This window comes from Cololabis saira, chromosome 20 (assembly GCF_033807715.1).
Source record: "Cololabis saira isolate AMF1-May2022 chromosome 20, fColSai1.1, whole genome shotgun sequence".
NCBI classification, from domain to species: domain Eukaryota; kingdom Metazoa; phylum Chordata; class Actinopteri; order Beloniformes; family Belonidae; genus Cololabis; species Cololabis saira.
In genome coordinates, this window is record NC_084606.1 from 754,948 (window position 1) to 776,759 (window position 21,812).

General features: G+C 37.1%; 1 long non-coding RNA gene across 1 annotated transcript; it reads left to right on the forward strand.

Moving 5' to 3' along the window:
• Positions 1–4,403: 4,403 nt before the first annotated feature.
• Positions 4,404–19,733, forward strand: LOC133420850 (uncharacterized). Its single transcript, XR_009770643.1, has 4 exons — positions 4,404–4,518; positions 14,674–14,725; positions 18,032–18,146; positions 19,631–19,733. It is a non-coding gene; the product is annotated as an uncharacterized LOC133420850 (long non-coding RNA).
• Positions 19,734–21,812: the final 2,079 nt, after the last annotated feature.

Sequence of the window (21,812 nt, forward strand, 5' to 3'; positions counted from 1 at the left end):
TACTCAATAAAAGTGTTAGGGTTAGGGTTAGTGTTGGGAAAGATAACTAGTGAAATCCATCATGTTGTTCTGATATGCATTTGTAGTTATTTTATATGTATTAAATAATAGAATAATCAATACAAATAGACACAGAGTAATTCCATAAATGTATTACAGAACAAACATTTACTTTTTCCCCTGAAGCCGAGGTGTGGCGGCTGCCGCACCTTTATACCTTTATACCCAATGAAGCTTCTCTTTATTGACAAAAACAAGGAAACCTGCCCAGCCAGCTGCCCCACCACCAGGTAAGTTAACACCTCACCTGTTTAAACAGGCCCGCCCAGACCCCGCACCCAGGCCCCGCCCACTGGCCCCCAGGCCCCGCCCACTGCAGGTTCTGCAAAGAAAGCGTTTCAGTTCTCCAGCAGACTGTGAGGATCCATCTGCTCTGTGAGTGTTTTTATCCTCATTATCCTCATTAACCAGTCAATACATTCAGACTTTTACTGCTTTTCATCTTCTGTGCTCGAACAAACTCTTTAAAAACTCATTTCAACATCTGTTCAGTTGAAACCAGAGAACTTAAATGTGTTGGGTGGAGGTTTATTATAGTCTGAAACACGGACATGGAGGCGGAGTCTGTTGAACTGCTTTCAGGTCGTCTAGATTAAAAGTGTTTTTAGGCTGAAAACAAAATAATAATAATAATAATAATAATAATAATAATAATAATAATAATAATAATAATAATGTTCCTTTATTAATCCCACAATGGGGAAATTCTTCTTTCTCTGCATTTAACCCATATCAATATCCTCTAACATTTAGCATCAAGATGTCGTTAAAGAGTTTATGGATTTTTGAAATGTCACTTTTTGAGCACATTTTTAAGCATAATTCTTCACTTAAAAAAATAGTAAGTCAATAAATCAAAATAATAAAGTTACATGTGTAACCGAGGGTTGTTGGTTTGTGTGAGGCTTAACTTATAACCACTGTAACCCCGCATCATCTCCAACAGCAGCACACATGAGACAGTATTTTAAAGCAGCACTATGTAACTTTTCCACCTTAATCTAATATTCCATCATCATCATTGTGATGGAACATCAACTTCCAACAGGTTTAATGAACCTCTGTCATGGTCTGAGGGGTCTGTATCACCTTCACTGGCACTATGTAACTTTGAGGAGCATGGTAGGAACCCTGCCACACTAAAAAACTACACATTTTTACGGCTTTGACTGCTTTACGGCATTCCTTCCCCATTCGTAGTCCAGACGAAAATGGGCGGGGCTTGGAGCGCAGCTCCGCAGAAGCTGGTAACCCGTTGTGGCTGCAGCAGCTCCACACAACAGACGTGGGGAAAAGATCCTAATGGTTTAACTTTTCACCGCTTTCCTGCTCGGAGGCAGAACCACGCAGGACAAGTATCTGATATAACAAAGTAAAAGAGTGAAAGAGCCGTCGGCTCGCTTGGATCGCGGTTGTAACGACCAAACAACCTTCCACACAGACACACGTGTCGGATCAGGTTTTATTCCCCACTTCGCCAGCTAAACGCAGTTGCTGGCCAGCTCTCTGCGGTGAGATTAACCCAATCTTCAGATAAAACTAGTTTGTTGAGGAAAAAATATTAACTCTATTTGTAGCTGCAGAGGAAAAAAATAATCTCACGAGGAAAACAAAAATATTGCTCACGCCTCGGAGCCTCTTCAGCATAATATAGCAGTAAAAAAAAGGAAAAGATAAAAGTAAGAGTAATAGAAAACATGTACTGTATGTTGTACTATAATATTAATTTATTGAGACACATGGCGAGTCAAACATTTACCGAAGCAGCTGCCAAACACTCCTAAACAAGGTAGTAAGACGTGGGTTCTGCAGAACTGCGGCAGTAAATCCTCATCGGAGCTCCAGTCTTTAGTAGGGATTTCATATGAACCCAAACCGTTAATAATCATTATTTTCTCCATGTTCCACTCCCTGGCTTCCTTGTTTAAGGTATCTCGGTAAATTCCAGTTCTTTTCCAGCAGTTTAACATCTTTTTTTGCGTTCCGTCTGTTCACTTGGTGCTACTAAACTGCTGTTTGTTTACACTCACGAGGCTGCCAACATGGCCGCCGCATCCCAGAATGCACCTTGGTGACCAAGCCCTATTAGAAATGTCCCAGTTTCTTAACCAGCAACCGCAAAGAAATGAACACAAATCGAGAGAAGGCAACAAATGAACGTAGCTAACCGGATAAACCAAACAATAAATGACTGCGGTCTAGCAGCCGTCGTTCGTTTTTACAGTCAAATCAGCCGCTCCTAGATTTCATGTGCGCTCCTATTCCAGCCTTTACGGTGAATATGAATATGAATGAAAGCGGATCAGAAACAGAAAGATATGAAGTTCTGAGTTTGAGATAATGAAGGTTTTTTTTTTCATATATTTCTTTTATTACCTTGATTACACCCACTTACTTCTCTCTCTCTCACATTTTTTAACTTGATACGGAACACAAGCCACTACGGAAGAGTATTAGGGCCAGGCAGGAGAAAAATAAAAATAAGATTTGAGAGGAGGAAGATTTTTTTTCATTATGCACTTCGAGAAAAAAGGTGAAATGTCGAGAAAAAAGGCGAAATTTCGACTTTATTCTAGAAATTGTATTTCAACATTAATCTCGACATTTCAACTTTTTTCTTGAAATTTCGACTTTTTTCTCAAAGTGCATAATGAAAAAAAATCTTCCCCTCTCAAATATTTTTCTCCTGCCTGGCCCTAAATAATCTTCTGTAAGCCACAGACCAGCAGCACATCTATCATCTATATATCTATCTATCATCTCCTCCAGGTTCTACATCTTTATCTATCATCTCCTCCAGGTTCTCCATCTTTATCTATCATCTCCTCCAGGTTCTCCATCTTTATCTATCATCTCCTCCAGGTTCTACATCTATATCTAGCTAGCATTTTCAAAAAATGTTTGAAAATGTGGGATATTCTGTTTGGCGTTTATATGACCAGATATTCGAGTAACCCCGGTAGTCCGTGTTCCAGACCAGATATCAGTTCCACTCAAGGTGACCAAACTTACTTATGATTTTTGAAAATATCCATATCTATAGATGATATTCTGGTATAAAACCTTCCTGAGTGGCAGCTGGATCATAGTTATCAGCTCATGAAGTTCAGAAAATTACATTTTAGATGCTGCTGCATATCCTGGTTTAGACTCATGTACAGGATATCTGTCAATGTTTCACTATATTGTCTTTGGTATCATTTTAAAGGGGACCTTTTAAGCGTTCATTCAAACTAAGATGTGAATCTTTCTGACCAACATAGAGGTCACTGCAGCTCTTTAAACTAGAAACAACACACATTTTTACACCATTTTTGCCTAAATGATATACTATCTTTTATCCCTGTGTCATCTAGGAACAACAGAGACACAAAATACAAAAACTGGAATACTCACAGGACCATAAGGATTCAGGAAATGTATCACATCTTAGCTTGAATGAATGCTTAGAAGGTTCCCCTTTAAAATGAAACCAAAGACAATATAGTGAAACATTGACAGATTTCCTGAACATGAATCTAAACCAGGATATGCAGCAGCATCTACTTCATGAGCTGATAACTCTGATCCAGCTGCCACTCAGGAAGGTTTAATACCAGAATATCATATACAGACATGGATATTTTCAAAAATCATAAGTAAGTTTAGTCACCTTGAGTGGTGCTGACCAGTGACATTTTGGGACTAACGGCTCATATTCAGGTTTTTAAAAACCAGAATATGAGCAAATTCTGGTTATTCAAAGGGTTTATTGGTGTTTACATGGCCGTGTAACCGGGTTATTGCTAATATTGGGGTTTTAAAAGGGTTATTGATGCTGGAAACACAGTCACAGTCCTGGAGCTGCTGCGTGAGCTCTGATTGGGCAGCGGGTACAGGTTACACATTGAAATATCCTCCAACACCAACACAGGAGACGCTCCGTTACACATGTCAAACTGCCAGGAAGTGTTGTGGCAACAGTAACGGGAGATCTGGCTACCAAACCTGAAAGTGCAGCAGAAACCGTCAGCGTGAAGAACAAACCGGTCTAAACTGGCTGGAGTTGACTCTGCAAAAGGGACAAAACGTTGTTGAGTCAATTAAAACTTCATGAAACACGTTCTTGTCCTTGAAGAATCGCTGCCGACTCTCCACGCGTAAAAGTTTTCACACACAGCTGTTTGATGGTTCTTTTTAAATCATAAACTAGATAATAGTAATCTGCTTTACGGCTGATTTCCTCCGACAGCAGGAAGTGAAACGATGAGGAAACTAACACCAGAAAAGCAGGAAACAGACGAACTGAAGCCTTTACTGACTCAACTGTGGTTTTTAACCGTTATAACTTTATCTGGATCTAACAGTCAAACTTTTCTTTATCAGGAAATACGAAAACATCCTCATATTCTACATGTTCCTGTTAAAAACCCCAGAAAATGGAGGATAAAAGGAAGTTAAAGTTAAACACCTGCTGACGTGAGTTACTCTTATTAAGTTCTGGTTTTAAATTATAAAGGAACTTTATTTTAGCACATGCATGGGTTCTTCTTTTAAGAAAGAAGAACCTACGACGATCACTCTGTTAGTAATCTGTTTTCATTTGTTTTTGAGAAACTGCCCAGTTTTTACTATCACTTTAGTTTTTTTTAATAGACAAAATATAAACGTGTGTTTAGACAAGACAGCGCTGTTTACGCCAGGGGAAAGAGATAAGAGATAAGAGATTAGATTAGATCATCCTTTATTTCTCCCTCAATGGGGAAACTCACTCTGTGCAGCAGCAGAAACTCAACACACACATGCAGGGGAGGGTGGAAAAGTAAAAAATATATAATTACTAAATATAAACAGTATATACATTGGAATGAAAAATAAAATGCAGTTTTATGTGGTTTTGTAAAAGGATGCTCGTGCTGCTGCACCATGTTCTATGATCGACTGCTTTGGTCTGATATCTAGAAATGTGTCTGCAGCAATTTTCCATCGCAGCCAAATCACCTGAAGAACTCATTAGCACATGGAGACAGATGTAAAATAAATACATGTGGAAATGTAGAAATTAGAGATGTGTGGATTTACTGAAATATCGATACTTCCAATACCATGTATTGGAATGTAATGTTTGCTCTAAAATCGATTCCCAAACTAAAAATATCGGTACTTCTGATACTTCAGCGTCTTTGAGATCTTTAAAAAGCGCTATATAAATAAAATTGATTATTATTATTATTATTTGTGGTAAAGCATATCATTAACAGGAATACAGTGGAAAGTAACTAAACTATTCAGATTTTATCTAAATGACACGCTGCTGGTAGGAACTATTTTTTTTTTTTCATTTTCATAGTAGTTCTTATATTTGTTTATTATTCTCTTATTTATGTTAATGGTTTTATTATTTTACTTAGGATCTTTTTTTAGTGATGGAAACACCTTTTTCAAAGACTGTCGCTGCGTCCGAAATCGCAAACTTCCACATTAATGAGTATGTGAGATTTTTTAGTGCGTCCAAAACATTAGAACGTACTCAGTAGTATGTACTATCCATACTCAGTAGTATGTACTATCCATACTCAGTAGTATGTACTATCCATACTCATTATGATGTTCTTGTGACAGAAAGACTGAGTGTCAGAAAGACTGAGTGTCAGAAAGACTGAGTGTCAGAAAGACTGAGTGTCAGAAAGACTGAGTGTCAGAAAGACTGAGTGTCAGAAAGACTGAGTGTCAGCGTAAACTTTCAGTTTGAGCAACTGGAAAACATCTAAAATGGGAAAGAGCTGTTGTGCGATCGACTGTACTCATAGATTTAGCAAGAAATCTGAGTTATCGTTTTACAGACTGAGGAAAAATAAGTTTAATAGAGACAAATGGATCGCTGCAATTCACAGAAACAACTGGATTCCAGGCACCGAAACATGGATTTGTGGTTCCCATTTTGTATCAGGTAATGTTGGATTTTTGGGTAGCTAACGTTAAACGGTCAAATCATAAAGTTCGGTGTCCTCATCACTTTAATTTCTACAACAAATCCTGCCTTGAAATCGGACCAAGAATCAAGACTTTTGTATCTTCAAGCTTTGCTTCGTGTATTTCCCCGGCGTTCTGCCAATTTCTGCTCCCTGTCGAGAAATGCTACTCTGTGCATTACATTACATCTTGCACAATGTAAAATGGATAATATGGGATGTTGAGTATTTGATCCTTCAAAATACACTTACCCATGACATGAATTACATTACACTTTGTGAACATTATACGATAAAGAGAGAAAAAAAACAATTCTATGGCTTTTATTTGATATTCATTCAGTCATTCTCCTTTATTTAACCAGTCAGGTCATTAAGAACATTCTTATTTACAATGACGGCCTGGCAAGAGACAAGGAAGTGGTTTAGGGAGTAAAACACAGTAAAGGAAGTGGTTTAGGGAGTAAAACACAGTAAAGGAAGTGGTTTAGGGAGTAAAACACAGTAAAGGAAGTGGTTTAGGGAGTAAAACACAGTAAAGGAAGTGGTTTAGGGAGTAAAACACAGTAAAGGAAGTGGTTTAGGGAGTAAAACGCAGTAAAGGAAGTGGTTTAGGGAGTAAAACACAGTAAAGGAAGTGGTTTAGGGAGTAAAACACAGTAAAGGAAGTGGTTTAGGGAGTAAAACACAGTAAAGGAAGTGGTTTAGGGAGTAAAACAGTAAAGGAAGTGGTTTAGGGAGTAAAACACAGTAAAGGAAGTGGTTTAGGGAGTAAAACACTAAAGGAAGTGGTTTAGGGAGTAAAACACAGTAAAGGAAGTGGTTTAGGGAGTAAAACACAGTAAAGGAAGTGGTTTAGGGAGTAAAACGCAGTAAAGGAAGTGGTTTAGGGAGTAAAACACAGTAAAGGAAGTGGTTTAGGGAGTAAAACACAGTAAAGGAAGTGGTTTAGGGAGTAAAACACAGTAAAGGAAGTGGTTTAGGGAGTAAAACACTAAAGGAAGTGGTTTAGGCAGTAAAACACAGTAAAACACAGTAAAGGAAGTGGTTTAGGGAGTAAAACACAGTAAAACACAGTAAAGGAAGTGGTTTAGGGAGTAAAACACAGTAAAGGAAGTGGTTTAGGGAGTAAAACACTAAAGGAAGTGGTTTAGGGAGTAAAACACAGTAAAGGAAGTGGTTTAGGGAGTAAAACGCAGTAAAGGAAGTGGTTTAGGGAGTAAAACCCAGTAAAGGAAGTGGTTTAGGGACTAAAACACAGTAGAGGAAGTGGTTTAGGGAGTAAAACACAGTAAAGGAAGTGGTTTAGGGAGTAAAACGCAGTAAAGGAAGTGGTTTAGGGAGTAAAACGCAGTAAAGGAAGTGGTTTAGGGAGTAAAACGCAGTAAAGGAAGTGGTTTAGGGAGTAAAACACAGTAAAAGAAGTGGTTTAGGGAGTAAAACACAGTAAAGGAAGTGGTTTAGGGAGTAAAACGCAGTAAAGGAAGTGGTTTAGGGAGTAAAACGCAGTAAAGGAAGTGGTTTAGGGAGTAAAACGCAGTAAAGGAAGTGGTTTAGGGAGTAAAACACAGTAAAAGAAGTGGTTTAGGGAGTAAAACACAGTAAAGGAAGTGGTTTAGGGAGTAAAACGCAGTAAAGGAAGTGGTTTAGGGAGTAAAACACAGTAAAGGAAGTGGTTTAGGGAGTAAAACACAGTAAAACACAGTAAAGGAAGTGGTTTAGGGAGTAAAACACAGTAAAGGAAGTGGTTTAGGGAGTAAAACACAGTAAAACGCAGTAAAGGAAGTGGTTTAGGGAGTAAAACACAGTAAAGGAAGTGGTTTAGGGAGTAAAACACAGTAAAACGCAGTAAAGGAAGTGGTTTAGGGAGTAAAACACAGTAAAGGAAGTGGTTTAGGGAGTAAAACGCAGTAAAGGAAGTGGTTTAGGGAGTAAAACACAGTAAAGGAAGTGGTTTAGGGAGTAAAACACAGTAAAGGAAGTGGTTTAGGGAGTAAAACGCGGTAAAGTGGTTTAGGGAGTAAAACACTAAAGGAAGTGGTTTAGGGAGTAAAACACAGTAAAGGAAGTGGTTTAAGGAGTAAAACACAGTAAAGTGGTTTAGGGAGTAAAACACTAAAGGAAGTGGTTTAGGGAGTAAAACACAGTAAAACACAGTAAAGGAAGTGGTTTAGGGAGTAAAACACAGTAAAGGAAGTGGTTTAGGGAGTAAAACACACTAAAGGAAGTGGTTTAGGGAGTAAAACACAGTAAAGGAAGTGGTTTAGGGAGTAAAACACAGTAAAGGAAGTGGTTTAGGGAGTAAAACACTAAAGGAAGTGGTTTAGGGAGTAAAACACAGTAAAGGAAGTGGTTTAGGGAGTAAAACACAGTAAAGGAAGTGGTTTAGGGAGTAAAACACTAAAGGAAGTGGTTTAGGGAGTAAAACACAGTAAAGGAAGTGGTTTAGGGAGTAAAACACAGTAAAGGAAGTGGTTTAGGGAGTAAAACACAGTAAAGGAAGTGGTTTAGGGAGTAAAACACTAAAGGAAGTGGTTTAGGGAGTAAAACACAGTAAAGGAAGTGGTTTAGGGAGTAAAACACAGTAAAGGAAGTGGTTTAGGGAGTAAAACACACTAAAGGAAGTGGTTTAGGGAGTAAAACACAGTAAAGGAAGTGGTTTAGGGAGTAAAACGCAGTAAAACACAGAGGAAGTGGTTTAGGGAGTAAAACACAGTAAAGTGGTTTAGGGAGTAAAACACAGTAAAGGAAGTGGTTTAGGGAGTAAAACACAGTAAAGGAAGTGGTTTAGGGAGTAAAACACGGTAAAGGTGGGCCGCTCGGTGGCGCAGTGGGTTAAGCAGCGGCTCATATACTGAGGCTACAGTCCTCCTCCTGCAGCGGTCGCAGGTTCGAATCCCGGCCTGCGCACCTTTGCTGCGTGTCTTCCCCGTTCTCTCTCTCTACCCCTTTCTAGTCTGCATCTTCAATAAAGGGCCACTAGAGCCCAAAAAAAAAAAAAAAAAAACACGGTAAAGGAAGTGGTTTAGGGAGTAAAACACAGTAAAGGAAGTGGTTTAGGGAGTAAAACGCAGTAAAACACAGTAAAGGAAGTGGTTTAGGGAGTAAAACACAGTAAAGTAAAATACAGTAAAGGAAGTGGTTTAGGGAGTAAAACGCAGTAAAGGAAGTGGTTTAGGGAGTAAAATGCAGTAAAAGAAGTGGTTTAGGGAGTAAAACACAGTAAAGGAAGTGGTTTAGGGAGTAAAACACAGTAAAGGAAGTGGTTTAGGGAGTAAAACGCAGTAAAGGAAGTGGTTTAGGGAGTAAAACGCAGTAAAGTGGTTTAGGGAGTAAAACACAGTAAAGGAAGTGGTTTACGGAGTAAAACACAGTAAAGGAAGTGGTTTAGGGAGTAAAACGCAGTAAAGTGGTTTAGGGAGTAAAACACAGTAAAGGAAGTGGTTTACGGAGTAAAACACAGTAAAGGAAGTGGTTTAGGGAGTAAAACGCAGTAAAGTGGTTTAGGGAGTAAAACACAGTAAAGGAAGTGGTTTACGGAGTAAAACACAGTAAAGGAAGTGGTTTAGGGAGTAAAACGCAGTAAAGTGGTTTAGGGAGTAAAACACAGTAAAGGAAGTGGTTTACGGAGTAAAACACAGTAAAGGAAGTGGTTTAGGGAGTAAAACGCAGTAAAGTGGTTTAGGGAGTAAAACACAGTAAAGGAAGTGGTTTAGGGAGTAAAACGCAGTAAAGGAAGTGGTTTAGGGAGTAAAACACAGTAAAGGGAGTGGTTTAGGGAGTAAAACACAGTAAAGGAAGTGGTTTAGGGAGTAAAACACAGTAAAGTGGTTTAGGGAGTAAAACACAGTAAAGGAAGTGGTTTAGGGAGTAAAACACAGTAAAGTGGTTTAGGGAGTAAAACACAGTAAAGGAAGTGGTTTAGGGAGTAAAACGCAGTAAAGTGGTTTAGGGAGTAAAACACAGTAAAGGAAGTGGTTTACGGAGTAAAACACAGTAAAGGAAGTGGTTTAGGGAGTAAAACGCAGTAAAGTGGTTTAGGGAGTAAAACACAGTAAAGGAAGTGGTTTACGGAGTAAAACACAGTAAAGGAAGTGGTTTAGGGAGTAAAACGCAGTAAAGTGGTTTAGGGAGTAAAACACAGTAAAGGAAGTGGTTTAGGGAGTAAAACGCAGTAAAGGAAGTGGTTTAGGGAGTAAAACACAGTAAAGGGAGTGGTTTAGGGAGTAAAACACAGTAAAGGAAGTGGTTTAGGGAGTAAAACGCAGTAAAGGAAGTGGTTTAGGGAGTAAAACACAGTAAAGTGGTTTAGGGAGTAAAACACAGTAAAGGAAGTGGTTTAGGGAGTAAAACACAGTAAAGTGGTTTAGGGAGTAAAACACAGTAAAGGAAGTGGTTTAGGGAGTAAAACAGTAAAGGAAGTGGTTTAGGGAGTAAAACACAGTAACACAGGGAGTGGTTTAGGGAGTACTACGGCGTAGGGTACGCCGTCGATTTAACGCAGAACCATAAATCAGCCTTAGGGGCTGGTATAGTGTATAAAGGAAGTGGTTTAGGGAGTAAAACGCAGTAAAGTGGTTTAGGGAGTAAAACACAGTAAAGGAAGTGGTTTAGGGAGTAAAACGCAGTAAAGGAAGTGGTTTAGGGAGTAAAACGCAGTAAAGGAAGTGGTTTAGGGAGTAAAACACAGTAAAGGAAGTGGTTTAGGGAGTAAAACGCAGTAAAGGAAGTGGTTTAGGGAGTAAAACACAGTAAAGTGGTTTAGGGAGTAAAACACAGTAAAGGAAGTGGTTTAGGGAGTAAAACACAGTAAAGTGGTTTAGGGAGTAAAACACAGTAAAGGAAGTGGTTTAGGGAGTAAAACACAGTAAAGGAAGTGGTTTAGGGAGTAAAACACAGTAAAGGAAGTGGTTTAGGGAGTAAAACACAGTAAAGTGGTTTAGGGAGTAAAACACAGTAAAGGAAGTGGTTTAGGGAGTAAAACACAGTAAAGGAAGTGGTTTAGGGAGTAAAACACAGTAAAGGAAGTGGTTTAGGGAGTAAAACACAGTAAAGGAAGTGGTTTAGGGAGTAAAACGCAGTAAAGGAAGTGGTTTAGGGAGTAAAACACGGTAAAGGTGGGCTGCTCGGTGGCGCAGTGGGTTAAGCAGCGGCTCATATACTGAGGCTACAGTCCTCCTCCTGCAGCGGTCGCAGGTTCGATCTAATTTTTAGTCATTTTTAGTCTCATTACACTTAAAACAAGAGTCATCGCCAGAAAAATAACTTATTTGACAATTTTCACCTGTTTCAAGTAAATTTTCACTTGAAATAAGTAGAAAAATCTGCCAGTGGGACAAGATTTATCTTCTCATTACAAGCAAAAAAAATGTTCTACTTATTTTAAGTGAAAATCTACTTGAAACAGGTGAAAATTGTTGTTTTTTGAGTTTTTTAATCTTGTCTTAAATGTAATGAGATTTTTTTGACTAAAAATTACACATTTTAACTAGAAATGAGACAATGATTCTTGTTAAGATTTTCAGCTTTTGCAGTGTATAATAACTAGTGAAATCGATCATGTTGTTCTGATTTGCATTTGTAGTTATTTTATATGTATTAAATAATAGAATAATCAATACAAATAGACAGAGTAATTCCATAAATGTATTTAAAAAACAAACATTTACATTTTCCCTTGGTTCTGCGTTACACCGACGCAGTACTACGGCGTAGGGTACGCCGTCGATTTAACGCAGAACCATAAATCAGCCTTAGGGGCTGGTATAGTGTATATTTAATGTGCGCTGGCCCTTTAAGAAGAAGCAGAAGTGGGGAATTCCCAGCTTTGTTTACAGTTTGCAGCTCCAGAAACAAGAAGAAAACATGCAGAAACCTGCGGAAACAAGAGTAAAGGAGCTGTTTTGTGGACTCTGAGCCCCCGTGAGTAACTGTTATGAGGACGGGAGGGATGTGTCGTTGTTACCGCGGTCTCCATGTTGGAAACAGCTGCGCACTTTCATTAAACTTTGACAGCAGGAGACACGGAGGACACGTAGCTGTGGATAATAATATGGAAACGTATAAATAAATAAATAAATAATTACTATTGTTTAAGAAACCTTTTCCTCATTAACTTAATGTATTTGTATATGTTTATGTTTTATTTCACTCCCTTAAACGGCTTCGGGCAACAAACGTTCTGATTGGTCGAGAAGGCGCAGCGCCCCACGTGACTCCAGCAGCCAATCAGATCTCTCCTCCTGCTCAGAGCAGCGCGCCTTTATATCTATGATTTTCCGGTTAACTAGATATATTAGAGACTTTTCAGACTTCGTTAAGGACTAAACGTTCAAATACACTTTTCTTTATTTTCTCCTGTATTTGTTTATTTATTTTTTGGTTTTATTATTCAAGAAATCTTTCTTTTTCCTCTCCCCGCTCTCTTTACATATACACTAATAGTCAACTAATTGACTTATTATTATTATTATTATTATTATTATTATTATTATTATTATTATTGATTATACATGCGTGCATTATTATGAGCGAGGCTATACTATTATTAGATTATTATTGATAATTACTATATTATATTACTAAAAGTTTAAAGACAATTTTCTTTATTTTCTCCTGTATTTGTTTATTTATTTTTTGGTTTTATTATTCAAGTAATTTTTATTTTTCCTCTCCACGCTCTCTTTACATATACATATAAACTAATTGACTTATTATTATTATTATTATTAGTATTAGTATTGATTATACATGTGTGCATTATTATGAGCGAGACTATACTATTATTAGATTATTATTGATTATAATTATTATATTAATATTACTGTTATTATTGCTATGACAACTAATTGGGATTATTATAATTGTTACAATATTACCATTATTACTTCTGTCATTATTGTTATTATATTATAATTGATTATTAATCAATCATATCATTATCATAATTATTGTTATTTTCCTTTTCTTTTCTGAATGAATGTGTATTTCTTTATAGATCACCATTATTACTGCTCTGTATGTTCAAAGAGGATTGATATTGATGACGATAGATATTTATTTTTATACTTTACATTACTTATTTAATTGATTGATTGCCCACTACTTTATTTATTAATTAATCATTTTTTTAATCTATTTATTTACTTTTTTTGGCTGCTGTCTTTCTCCTAAAATAACCATAATTCTAGAAAACCATTGTACACGCACGCACGCACGCACGCACGCACGCACGCACGCACGCACGCACGCACGCACGCACGCACGCACGCACGCACGCACGCACACACACACACACACACACACACATTGATTTAGTTGTTTTGTACGGTTTTGTCTGTTTGTTTAGTTTGTTTTCCCCCTCTCGTCCTGTACCTGTATGCGTTTCTGTTTCTGTTTGGCGTACCTGTATTGTTACATCTTTTAAGATTTAAAAAAAAAACCAACAACAACGTTTAAAGACAAAACTAGGGACGAAAAGTGTAAAAGAGTCGTTAGATGTGAGGTTTTTCTCAGATATGTAGTGGGCGTGGCCTATTTCAGCAGAGCTAATTACAGCTAACTGGTAATCTTCAAGCTGCACTTTATCCAGTATTTTTATTTATTTTAACACTGTTTTTATTCACGTTTTCCACATTTCCACATATATAAAGTACATTCAGTACAGTTCCAGGCAATGATATCAATTAAACACTTTCGTAGACAGAATGATCAGATATCTAAATCATATGATCAGATAAATAAATAATAAAACAAAGAACAAAAACCAATACAAAAAAAAAGGCAACAACAAATAGAAATAAAACAAAACTCACAAAACAGCTCTCAGACAAAATAAACTACGATCAGGTTTTCCAAAAAATATTTAAGTGTCAGGGTACTTAACTTAACAACAGAAATAAATGAAATATACCTTCTCAAACAAGTCCTGCCTCCGTTTCAGCATATATGTGAAAAGACACATGTCTATCATTATTCTTTCACTTTGGGTTTATCCAGTATTTCACACTTGTTTTATATCTGACAATAGAAAGTGGAGAAAAAACTATGAATTCTGTAAAATACTGTATATGTGCACAGATAGATGGGATAAGAAACTAGAGATTAATGACTTTTCCTGTAGACTTGACCTCATTAATTTCTAGTTCACGTAGTTTAGCACTCTTAATTCAAATCTCAGTTTAAAAGGTCCTGGAAAATAATTCCAGGGAGAGAGTAGGAACCCTGAACTTGTATTTATTATATTAACCGGTGGTGGTTAGTTTCTGTATTAAAGGTGACTGGACTCAAGCCGTTCAATTATAAAACGTATTATTCCCCTTTTCCTGAAGACATCACAGAACAAAGAGGGTTACAATAATGTAATATGAACATAAACACAAAAGAATATTCATGGGAAATATCCAGTGAATTAAAATATTAACTTAAAACCAATAAAATGCTAAATTAAAAGTGCAAAATAAGAGCTCAACTTTTACCCGAAGACGTCACAGAATAAAGAGGGAAAGTTTAGTCAAGACGAAGTTCCACGTGAGGAGAACCCTTCTACTTTAAGATAAATGAATCACATGAATGATTTAGGGTAATTATTAACTGATCAAAACAATCATTGTTACATAAAGTTGGAACAAACTAAGGAACTGGTTTATTTCCCTGTTTGCAGGAAGAGCAGCTACAACCTGCAGACGCTGAAGAGACGAGTTTATCAGTTTCAGGTGAGTTTATTCATTTATTCTGTCAAAATGTAACCTTAATCTAAGGAATTTCATTAACTAGTTTAAAATGTAATTCTGTAGCTTTGGGTGGTAAAGGATAACATAAGAATTCAGTTTTTAACTGTAGTTCTTTGTCAGGATCCATATCTCTGAAATCAAATATCTATTATCTGTTTTGGGTAAAAGTAATTTGTCAAATTCTGTCTGATTTAAAAGGTTGTTGCATTTTTTGTCAAGGAATTGTATCTCACCAATAAATATGAGTTAACAGTGGCCTTTAAATGTAACTGAGATGTTGAATGTAGTTAGATGAGGGATCAGAAACCCAGTATGTTTTAGATCCATAAAGGACCAAAAACACAAAAAACAATTATGTCTGGAGCCGCAAAAAATGAAAAGTCTTGTATAAACCTTAGAATGAAGGAATCAGCCTCCTGGCTGGCGTCCCCTGCTGGTGGAAACGAACAATTTAAATAACATATTTTGGTCAACTAACACAGGGGTTCCCAACCTTTTTTGTGCCAAGGACCAGCACAAGTATAAACAAAAAGCTCATGGACCGGTTGACAATTTATGTAAATTTTAATAAACATTTTAGAAAAAAACAATGCATTTTAAATAGGGCTGCAACTAACGACTATTTTAATAGTCAACTATTATCACCGATTATTGAAACGATTAGTCGACTAATCGGATAATTAGTAATGTTTTCTTAAATTTAGTATGAGGTTGCTTTAATTATGTGGCAAACGATAATAAACACGAGAAAGATGGAATTTAATGAAAAATAGATATTTTATTCAACTTTGCTGCTGTTCATACAAAAAGTAAATAAAAAAGCCAAGGACAGGCACAGTGATCAGTCAGTATAGACATATATCCATAAATAAATAAACCTCTGTCCATTATTTTTCATGTTTTAAGGACAGGCAATTGTGTTATATAAAAAATAAATCATAAAATAAAACGTCTGGTATTTTTTCTCCAACAAGTGGGTGAAATGGGTTCTGGATGGCAGGACGTTCTCTGGGTTGAACTGGTATGTTCAAACCCGTCACCATCAGCCGTGGAGAGCCTCGTATCACAGATCAGCATCTGCAGTATTGATCAGTGAGGGCAGTCGTCTGGTGCAGGAACACGTCTGCTTCTTTTGCAGAAAGGGGTCCATGGTGGCTCTTCATCGGTCTGCATGCATTTAATTTAAAATACTTTTGTCAAGCATAACGTTAAAGCTCTCTTTTAAAGCCAAAATACGTTTAATATCTTACCAAGGCGAGTCCGTTTCGTTCAACTGTCCGATGTGCTTTTTCTCTTCAAATGCTCGTGCATTACCAACGTGCTCCCGTGATAAGCAAGGTCTGCTTTGCAAACCTTGCAAGTCTTCTTTTTATTCGCCGTATCCAGGCTAAAATGCTCCCGAACTTTTGAAGTTTTGTTACCCGCAGCTGCGCTGAGACGCAAAAAGAAAAAAAAAGCGCGGCTCTCGGCAGAGATTGTATGAGTTAAAGTGAAGTGAGATGCCTCACTCCATTGGGAAAAAAACGTCTGGTGACAATTGCCGACAATTTTGATTATCGCTTTTTGTCGACAAATCGTTGCAGCCCTAATTATGATCGGAACACAAGCCATTTCACGGCCCAGTAGTAACGGCTCTACGGCCCGGTACCGGTCCGGGGACCGGGGGTTGGGAATCACGGAACTAACATGACTAAACATAAATTACATAGAAACACCAGCAAAAATATTTAAAAAAATTGAAATAAATAAGGATTTAATCCAGATTTAAAGTAATTAAACCTTCATATTGTTTAGTTTTTATATGTTTTAAGGATTTAAAGTAATTAAACCTTCATATTGTTTAGTTTTTATATGTTTTAAGGATTTAAACTAATTAAACCTTCATATTGTTTAGTTTTTATATGTTTTAAGGATTTAAAGTAATTAAACCTTCATATTGTTTAGTTTTTATATGTTTTAAGGATTTAAACTAATTAAACCTTCATATTGTTTAGTTTTTATATGTTTTAAGGATTTAAACTAATTAAACCTTTATATTGTTTAGTTTTTATATATTTTAAGGATTTGTTTTTTATTTAAATGTTTTAATTTATTTTTTTTAATTGTAGTTTTGAATTTGTTAATACATTAATTATTTAAGCTTAATCCACTTTTTTTGTAAATTCTTTCATTTAATCAGAATTTAAATTCCATATTTGGGTCAACGACGTGTAACAAACATGACTCAGCATATATTACACAGAAACACCAGCAACAATATTAAAACAAAACATTTCAATAAAAAAGGATTTAATCCGGATTTAAAGTAATTAAACCTTAATATGGTTTAGTTTTTACCTATTTTAAGGATTAGATTTTTTTGTTTTTTGAATCCTCTTTTTCTCCTCAGTTATTTTTCTCTTTTTCTCCTGCCGGCGCCCCCTGCTGGTGGAAACGTGTCTATGACGCAAAACTTCATACAGAAAGCACATTCTTTTTTTTTCAAACATTTTTGAAAAAGCTCCAGGAGCCACTAGGGCGGCGCTGAAAGGGGGGAGAAAAAGAAAAATGGAAAAAAGAAGAAAAAAAGAGAAAAAAAGAAAAAAGAGAATAAAAGGAAAAAAAGAAGAAAAAAGGATAAAAAATGGAAAAAAAAAGAAAAAAGAAAAAGGGAAGAAAAAAGGGAAAAAAGAGAAAAAAAGGAAAAATAAGAAAAAGAGAAAAAGGGGGGAAAAAGGAAAAAACAAAAAAAAAGGAAGAAAAAAAGGGAAAAAAAGAAAAAAAATGATTAAAAAAAAGGAGAAAAAAAAAGGTCAAACATTGTTGAAAAAGCTCCAGGAGCCACCAGGGCGGCGCTAAAGAGTTCTGACGGGAGGGTTTGACGAGCCGTGTTAGATAAACACGGTCAGGTTCTGAACAACAGCTCCATCTAGTGGTTGATGAACAGATTGAAACCAGTACAGTTAATTACTGGTAATTAAGATGCCAGTTCCTGCATAATCTGCTCTGGTCATTTTAAAAGAAAACAAAAAAGGATTAGCTGTGGATATTTTTAAAAGAACTGATGTCAGCACTTTACTGTGAATCTTCTTTACATTAAGGTCATAATTAGATCATTATTCATGTGAATGTAGTTTATGAAGAGAATCAGGTGGGTTGTTTGTGGCTGAAAAAATCCTGATAATCAGCAGAATGATCAGGAAACAGCAGGAATCTCTGTTATGTTGCAGTTTGCTTTCACCAACCCTTATTAATGTTTTGTTGTGATTATTGCAGTAGTTTGAGCTGATGTTGTTGTTGTTTTTGCAGTAGTTTGAGCTGAGGAAACGTCAGCCCGGAGGATGAAGAGGATGAAGAGACGGAGAGACTCGCAGTCGTCCGGAGATCCAGCCGGCAGCTCCAGCTCCAGCGATCTTCCTGACAGGTGACGTTTGTTCTGGTGACACCATGTCTGCGTTGGTTAATCTGGAGTTAACTTCTAAACTTCTTAACTTCTAAATCAGGGGTCGGAGACCCAACATGTCTCTAGGCAGATCTGTATTGGACCAAAAACACAAAAAACAAATATGTCTGGAGCCACAAAAAATGAAGTCTTGTATCAGCCTTAGAATGAAGAAACACATGCTGCATGTTTCTATATTAGTTAGAACTGGGGGAAGATTTATTTTGTCATTATGCACTTCAAGAAAAGAGTTGAAATCTCGATAAAAAAGTCGAAATGTTGATAAAAAAGTCAAAATGTTGATAAAAAAGTCAGTATTTCTAGAAAAAAGTAAAAATGTCGATAAAAAAGTCGAAATGTTGATAAAAAAGTCAGTATTTCTAGAAAAAAGTAGAAATGTCGATAAAAAAGTCGAAATGTTGATAAAAAAGTCAGTATTTCTAGAAAAAAGTAGAAATGTCGATAAAAAAGTCAAAATGTTGATAAAAAAGTCAGTATTTCTAGAAAAAAGTCAAAATGTTGATAAAAAAAGTCAGTATTTCTAGAAAAAAGTTGAAATGACGATAAAAAAGTCGAAATGTTGATAAAAAAGTCAAAAATGTCGAGAAAAAAGTCGAAATGTCGATAAAAAAGTTGAAATGTCAAAATTAATGTTGAAGTACAATCTCAAGAAAAAAGTCGAAATGTCGAGAAAAAAGTCAAAATTTCGAGAAAAAAGTCGAAATATCGAGATTAAAAAAGAAAGGAAAAAAGAAAAAAAAAGGTCCAACATTTTTAAAAAAGCTCCGGGAGCCACTAGGGCCGCGGATTGCTGATCCCTGGTCTAGTAGTACTATAATAATAATAATAATAATGATAATAATAATAATAATAATAATAATAAGCTTTATTTGTATAGCACCTTTCCAAACACAGTTACAAGGTGCTTTTACAAGAGCAGAATTAAAAGGCAGAATCCAATAAAATGACAAAAATATAAAAACATAAGATCTACTACTACTAGAACTACTACTACAGTCTCTGTAGTCTCAGTCTCCCAGTCTCTCTCTCTTTCCTGCTCCTCTAGTCTCTCTCTCTTTCCTGCTCCTCTAGTCTCTCTCTCTTTCCTGCTCCTCTAGTCTCTCTCTCTCTCTTTCGGCGTCCCGCAAGGTTCTATTCTTGGTCCAGTTCTTTTCTCTTCTTACATGTCACCACTTGGGTCTATTATATCCATATCTTTTCACTGTTATGCGGATGATCTGCAGATCTATTTGCCATTAAAGCCCAGAGATACCGATGCACGACGTTCCCTGCTAGCACGTTGCTGACGTCAAGCAGCGGTCCGCCCAGAACGTTCATTGTTAATCCTGGAACTGCATTTTTGGGTATCTTAGTTCAAAATGCATTTAAAGATCAACAGAACTCATTTTGTTTTTCCATTTGTGTCGAGCTGAGTGAATGCAGCAGTTATAAATCTCTGTTTGCAGTTTGCAGTCCAGGGATACTGAACCTGCAGCTCCCAGCATCCTGTCTCTGAAGAGTGATTCATCCATGTACCAACCACTCAACTTTAGAGGGGAAGAGACGGAACGGTACGTTTCACAACGGTCCACAAATCAGCCTACAGGGACCATCCAAAGGCATATTCTGAGGCTCTCAGAAAGACACAGACTAACTTTTACTCCAACATAATCAATAACAGCCCTGGCAACTCAAAACAGCTCTTTTCAACCATAGACCACTTCCTAAAACCACCAACCCCCCTCAAACAGAGCAGCCACAACTGAACAGTGACGAATTCCTTGCGTTCTTCAGAACAAAAGTCGACAATATTCGTTCCAATCCCAATACACCCCCTACTTTCTACCACTACCCCTAAAAAAGAAGCCACAGATTTTAGGGCCCTTGTAATCTTCCCAGGGCCCAGTCCCAATCCCCCCACTACTCCTACTTTTCATCACCACCCCTAAATTTAGCTGCTACGTCACTGCGTGGTTTATGTTCGGGTACGTAAGCGACTGCGAGTTACGTTTGCACATACGTCACACCATATCAGGAAGCCCAGACCTAAAAACTGTTTTAATTTCAGCTTTAGCGCTGTTAATATGCCACTTTATTAAGTTTTAATATTTTTTCAGGCGTAAAAGTAACCGTTAAGATCCCCAACCTGGGCTCAGTTTATCCAAATAACGCCTGGTAAGAAATTTGATCCAATGTTTTCGGAGAAGAGCCGCCGGCTTGGAGCAGCAGCAGCTGTTACCATGGTAACAGCAGCCGGAGTACAGACGTGATCGCCGGGTCAACCTGCGCCGTCGTCCCGGGGAGAAACTGCAGCTCTGTGGAGAATTACCGCTGGCTGAAATAAATCATTTAGGAAAATAAATGTTGGTTTAATAGATGAAATCTTACAGTTGTAACTACGCCTGTTAAGAAACTTGCTCTGAAATTGCTTTGAAAAATTGCGGTATCAAAAATGTCTGCCTGCTCGGGAGCTGATTTATGGTTCCGTGTTAAATCGACGCAGAGCCTACGGGGTAGGGTACGGCGTACGGCGCGCATCGCCGCGTAACTTATCACCATTTAACTAACTAAAAAACAAAAATCTGCTCTGTTTTTCTGAATTAACGATTTAATTATCTCAGAATTCTGAGAAAAAATTTAATAAAAAAAAGGTCAGAAAATTCAGAAAAAGAGAGCAGATTTTTTTTTTCATTAAAACCTTTCTCAGAATTCTGAGATAATTATCTTGTTAATTCAGAAAAACAGAGCAGATTTTTGTTTCTCAAGTGAATGCAACACGCTTCCGTAGATAACAAAACACTACATTTACGCAACAATATAATATTATTATTATTTATTAAATCTTTATTTCAGACCCAAGGGGATCCATATCACCATAAAAGCAGAATAAGATAATAAAAACAAAGACAGAATAAAAAACAAACAAACACAAAATATAAAGTACAGAGCTTTCCCCACTATTCAGTGTAGGCTTGCATACAAACATGTTCTAAAATGGTTCCACAGTCTGGACGAAAATCTTACAGAACTGCGTACAGGATTAACCAACACATTAACAAGTTCATTCTCTGATTCTGACGCCCTACACATAAATCTGTGCATCAGATTGCGCAGAACAGCAGAGCAGGTGGGTACCCCGACACTAACAAACATATGGCTTGCACTGGAGCTTCTTGGGGCTCTCAACAGTAGCCTCATGCTGTCATTATAAGCTACTGTGAGCTTTCTTATACTACCTTGTTTGTAGCGGCACCACAGGTGGGCTGTGTACAAAGGTGTGCAATATGCTTTAAACAATGCAATTTTTACAGATACAGAGCACATGCTAAACTTACGACACAGCATGTTTGCTTGTGCATAGAGCTTACGACGCTGCCTGTACATATCTTTATCATCAGACAAGTCATTAACAATAATATGCCCCAAATACTTGATCTCGCTGCACACACTGAGTGCAGTACCAGACAGATGGAAGTCAGGGAAGGTTGACTGTCTGTCTTCTCTGCTTCTAATAATCATAACTTTACTCTTACCAGCATTGTACTTTATGTCAAAGTCAGCACCATACTGTGTGCACGTTCTCAATAGCTGTTGGAGACCAGCACTGTAAGGGCTGAAGATGACCAGGTCGTCTGCATACATAAAGTG